Source organism: Morus notabilis, unplaced genomic scaffold (assembly GCF_000414095.1).
Source record: "Morus notabilis unplaced genomic scaffold, ASM41409v2 Scaffold98, whole genome shotgun sequence".
NCBI classification, from domain to species: domain Eukaryota; kingdom Viridiplantae; phylum Streptophyta; class Magnoliopsida; order Rosales; family Moraceae; genus Morus; species Morus notabilis.
This window is the reverse complement of record NW_010359472.1, coordinates 994,303-1,000,167: the sequence shown is the minus strand read 5'-3', so window position 1 is coordinate 1,000,167 and position 5,865 is coordinate 994,303. Positions and strand designations below refer to the sequence as shown.

At 40.6% G+C, this 5,865-nt stretch overlaps 1 non-coding gene across 1 annotated transcript; it reads right to left on the bottom strand.

The window, feature by feature from the left end:
- Positions 1-835: 835 nt before the first annotated feature.
- On the bottom strand, positions 836-942 carry LOC112090894. The gene has a single exon (XR_002901885.1). It is a non-coding gene; the product is annotated as a small nucleolar RNA R71 (small nucleolar RNA).
- Between the last annotated feature and the right edge of the window lie 4,923 nt (positions 943-5,865).

Sequence of the window (5,865 nt, the reverse complement as noted above, 5' to 3'; positions counted from 1 at the left end):
TCAATAAAATTTAATAATTGATTTTGAGGATAATTGTGTGGTTACGTGGAAAGTACAATCTGAAAGTTGGTACTTAAGTGGGGCTCGCCCCACCAATCTTTTCTGAGAACGTTGCTCTATCTAGGAAACTATTCATTGAGCCAAGAGCTATAGTCTTTCCTGGGAGCACTCTCGGTGGTTACAATTTACGTTACTATATAATTATTTTCTTTTCCTTTGATTAAAAATAAAAAAACAAAAACAAAAAAACAAAAAAATTAAAAATTAAAAATAAAAATAAAAAAAGAGCCGCTTAGGGTGAATGCATCGGTATAGAAACGAGCTAGGGAGATTCGCTCAACGTCCAGATTTAGAAACCCCTAGTGAAATTCTATCCGACTCGTCTTCTACATCTCCTTCTACGTCTCCGTCTTCGCACTCATCGTTGGAATTCGCATTTCAAAATCTATTTGCAATGGCACAACACGAGGAAGTTCAACAGAGGACGTTGCAAGATTATCTGCACCCAACGCGCACGGCCACCCCATCGTGCATCATGTTCCCCCCAAATGCACCGCCTACGGATTTCAAGCCGGGCATGATTGCACTTCTCCCAACCTTTCATGGATTAGAGAACGAGAATCCATATGTACACATTCGGGAGTTTGAAGAGGTGGTGGCCACCTTTCACAGCCGTGCTGAGGCCGCAAATACCGTCAGATTAAAGTTTTTCCCTTTTTCTCTGAAGGACAAGGCCAAAAGCTGGCTGTATTCTCTTAGGCCCAAGTCTATTGGTACGTGGGAAGAAATGACGACGATATTCTTCAACAAGTATTTCCCACACCATAAGACTAATAATTTGAAACGACAGATCTCAAATTTCACTCAGAAAGAAAACGAAACGCTCTATCAAGCTTGGGAGCGTTTTAAAAATCTGTTAAATCTGTGTCTCCACCATGGATATGAAAGTTGGCACCTCATAAGCTATTTCTACGATGGTCTCACAATCCGAGAGCGCCAATTTGTCGAGATGATGTGCAATGGGAATTTTCTCCAAAAGGATCCTGACGAAGCTATCGAGTACCTGAACGAGTTAGTTGAGAAAGCTCATACTTGGACTAGGCCGAGTGTTACTGAGAGCACCAGTAGGTCCCGAACAGTTGGAGTTTATCAATTAAGGGAAGAGGACAACCTCAAGGCCCAAGTTGAAGTTTTAACGAAGCAAATTGAGGCCTTCAAAAGTAAAGATAGTAAAGGACCCTACATGGTGGCAAGGACAGAGGCACATGAGCCTTGTTTAGTTTGTGGTGGAATGGGCCATCTTACTCAGGATTGCCACACTTTAAGTGAAATGAGAGGGGTATATGAGGAGCAGTGCAATGCATTAGGCACATACAAGAAGCCTTACGGACCTTTCTCAGAATCTTATAATCCTGGTTGGAAAAACCACCCGAACTTTAGTTGGCGAGATTCTAACCAACAAGCACAATCATCTGGAGGGCAATGGAGATCAGAACAACAATCTCAACCACCAAGGACATATTTTGCGCCTCAGAATAACATGCAGCCGAAAGGGAATTCTCTAGAGGATACCTTAAAAGCTTTTATGGACGCGCAAAATAAGATGAATCAAAGGGTTGATTCAATGCTCACGCAGCTGGTGGAAGAGAACAAGGAAATAAAAAGTCAGATCACAAAGCTGACAGAAGCTTTAACCGTTCAAGAGCGCGGTAGATTTCCATCACAAGCCCAGTCCAATTTGAGAGGACAAAACATGGCTCAAACTTCCAACTCTGAAGGACAAAATATCAAGGAAGTTAACGTCATCACTACTCGAAGTGGTAAGAATTCAGACACGCCATCAACAAGTACTACCACTTTGAGTAATGAAGAATCAGCTCAAGAGAAAGAAGAGCTAACAAAAATTTCGGTAAAGGTGCCATTCCCCCAGGCTCTCCGACCTGCTGGGAAAGTGCCGGAAAACCAAAGTGAGATCCTGGAGCACTTGACACAATTGAAGATCAATCTTCCTTTACTACATGTGATCAAGCAAGTGCCGGCCTATGCCAAGGTTATAAAGGATCTGTGCACTATAAAGAGAAAGCACCATGTCAAGAAGACTGCATTCTTGACGGAACAAGTGAGCGCGGTGATTGAGCAAAAGACACCGCTGAAGTACAAAGATCCTGGCTGTCCCACCATTTCCTGCACCATTGGGACACGCGAATTCGGCCAAGCATTGTTAGACCTAGGATCGAGTGTTAACCTTATACCTTATTCAGTCTACTCGCAATTAGGTCTTGGAGATATTAAGCCCACATCTGTGGTTCTGCAACTGGCCGATCGATCTATTAAGAGACCACGAGGAATAGTGGAAGATGTGTTATTGCAAGTTGATAAGTTCTACTATCCTGTGGACTTCGTTGTTTTGGACACTCAGTTAGTGGTTCATGTGGAGTTAAAAATCCCGATCATCATTGGAAGACCATTCCTTGCGATAGCAAATGCTCTAATTAATAGTAGAAATAGTCTAATGAAGATCTCTTTTGGGAATATGACTCTCGAGGTAAATGTTTTCAACATTGTAAAATAACCACAAGGTGATGACGAGTGTCACCAAACATTCCTGATCGACACACTTGTCGAGGAGGAGGTTCTGCTACAAAGCAACTCTGAAAATCTTGAAAATCTCCTCCAAAATTTTGAATCTGAAAGTTCCGGTCCCTGTGGGTTGGCTAACATTTCTGCCATTTTCAACAACTCACAGGACAGAGGAATTAAGTTTAAGCAACTGTGTTTCGAGGAACTTCCGCAAGGGAGAGAGAAACCAAAGCCTTCCATCGAAGAGACCCCTACAGTGAAACTTGCTCAACTACCTGAAGGATTGAAACATGCATTTTTGAGAGTTGGCGATACCTTTCCTGTTATCCTTCCAAACTCGATGCATCACAAGAGCAGCGGTTGATCAACATGCTGCAAAAGCATAGATTTGCATTGGGTTGGACGATTGCTGACATTAAAGGGATCAATCCTTTGATCTGCTCCCATCATAGTCATTTGGAAGAAGGAGCTAACCCTCGAAGAGATCCTCAAAGAAGATTGAATCAAACAATGAAAGAAGTGGTGAAGAATGAGGTCCTCAAGCTATTAGATGCTGGCATCATTTATCCTGTTGCTGATAGCAAGTGGGTTAGTCCGACCCAGGTAGTGCCAAAGAAATCGGGGGTCACTGTGGTGGAAAATGAGAAAGGGGCTCTAGTTCCCACAAAGGTCGTGACCGTTTGGCGCATGTGTATTGACTATCGCAAGCTTAACGCCGCCACTCGCAAAGACCATTTTCCACTTCCATTCATCGATCAAATCCTAGAACGAGTGGCAGGTCATCCTTTCTATTGCTTTCTCGATGGTTATTCAGGATATTATCAGATAGAGATAGCATTAGAAGATCAGGATAAGACAACATTCACATGTCCATTTGGCACTTATGCCTTTCGGCGAATGCCATTTGGACTATGTAATGTACCTGCCACATTTCAGAGGTGTATGATGAGCATTTTCAGCGATATGATCGAAATATGTATGGAAGTGTTCATGGATGATTTGACAGTCTTCGGAGATTCATTCGACACGTGCCTTCTCAACTTGGAAGCTATTCTACAAAGATGTGAAGAGAAGGGTCTCGTGCTCAATTGGGAGAAGTGCGATTTCATGGTGTCATCCGGCATAGTTCTTGGGCACATTATTTCTGAAAGAGGAATCGAGGTCGACCGTTCTAAGGTTGAACTCATTTCCAACCTTCCCACCCCCAAGGCCGTTAAAGATGTCCGATCTTTTCTGGGACACGCCGGATTCTACAGGAGGTTCATTCAGAATTTTTCATCTATAGCGAGACTGCTAAGCAACCTCCTGGCAAAAGATGTTGTGTTCAACTGGACACAAGAGTGTGAGGATGCATTCCGAACACTCATCGTAAAACTGACTTCTGCGTCTATTATGCAGTCACCAGATTGGAGCTTACCTTTCGAGATCATGTGTGACGCAAGTAATTACGTTGTGGGGGCCGTTCTTGGTCAACGGAGGGAGGGGAAGCCTTTCATTGTCTACTACGCAAGCCGTACTCTGAATAGTGCTCAAATGAACTACTCTACTACTGAAAAAGAGTTGCTTGCTGTAGTATTTGCTCTCGACAAGTTCCGTGTATATCTGATTGGTTCACCTATCACTATCTTCACAGATCATGCCGCCCTTAAGTACCTTCTCTCCAAAAAGGATGCTAAGGCACGTTTAATTAGGTGGATCCTTCTCCTGCAGGAATTTAACTTGACAATCAAGGACAAGAAGGGAGTAAAAAATGTGGTGGCAGACCACTTATCTCGTCTTGAATTTAATGAATCCGCCGAAATTCCTGCTATTAGAGATGACTTCCCCGATGAACATCTCTTCGCCGTCACTAAGATGCCATGGTATGCGAACATTGTTAACTACTTGGGGATGTTGGAAATGTGTCCAGAAAGTAGGATGTAATTTGTTATTTATGAAATGGCAAATATCGGACATCATTGTTTTGCTGACGTTTATAAATAAAATAAAGTTATGTTTTTAATTCATACTCAAGAGTGTTAGTAATATTGCTTAGTCCATAGACTATTATCAACGAAGAAGAGTCAGGGAATCCCTGATGGACAAGCTCTTCTGATATAGTTTAAAATACATATTTGCAGTCTTAGGATCGATTGGGCAATCGAATCCGATTATGACTGTTAGATCGAACCATATGATGCTGGTCTCGGGGCATGGGAGTTGGACTCTGTGGTTGATCTAGACATGTTCACAACATGTTGAATAGACCATGTAACTAATTAGGTTAGAGCAAAAACCGTTTACAGAGCTCTAAACCTAATTATTACAACTTAAGTATATTTATATAATTATCTCAATCCTGAAGTGAATACATAACTCAACTTAATTTCTCATGGTCTTTGATTCACCAATGAGATTAGTTCATAGTTTTTGAACAACATCTCGGCTATTGGGATCATGACATAATTAAGTTGGAGTTGTGTGATTCACAAATATGGAATTCGTAAGCGATAATGTCACCTCATAGTTTATTGATGGGTGTGTGAATAAATAAACCAGGCCTGATATTCAATGATGGTATTCATTGATTAAGACATCGTGACATGTGCAAGACATCTTACGAACATATGTCTTTCTTATTCACAGTCATATAAAGGAGTTGAGGAAACAATGACTGGAATGGTAAAACGGTAATTTTCTATACCATTCTAGTCACTGATATTTACGAAGGATAATAGTGCATTTATTCTGTGGACCATGTGATAAATTATATTAACACCATCAGAAAAATAGCGCATATGAATCAAGAGATTAGTCGGCATCGAACCTTTAGTGGAGTCGTACGATGTCAGAATTAAATACGTCGATAACTTATCGGGATAAATTAGTCGAGTATTGTAATTCCATAACTTTGTTCATTTGGGTCCATTCGGTCTCAAGACTAGCTCTAATAAGTGAGAAAATTGAAACTGATGTTTTGTTACATAATTGTGTTTAAATAAATTCATTATGTTATTTTTCATTTATTTGATAATTGAAAAATAAAAGGAATGAATTTGAATTTTGAAATTAATGGTGATTAATTTAAAATTCAAAATAAAATTTGAACATGATTTTATTTGGCAACTAAAGGAGAGAGAAAGTTAATTTATTTGGAAAAATTCGGAAATCCCTTGGCATAAGGGGATTTCGGATTTTGATCCAAAAGGAAAAGGGAAAATTCGGAAATCCCATCTAGGGTTTGAGTTTTCGAATTTCCTCTTATAAAAAGATATTATTGAAAACCCTAGTGGTGGCTAAGAAGAA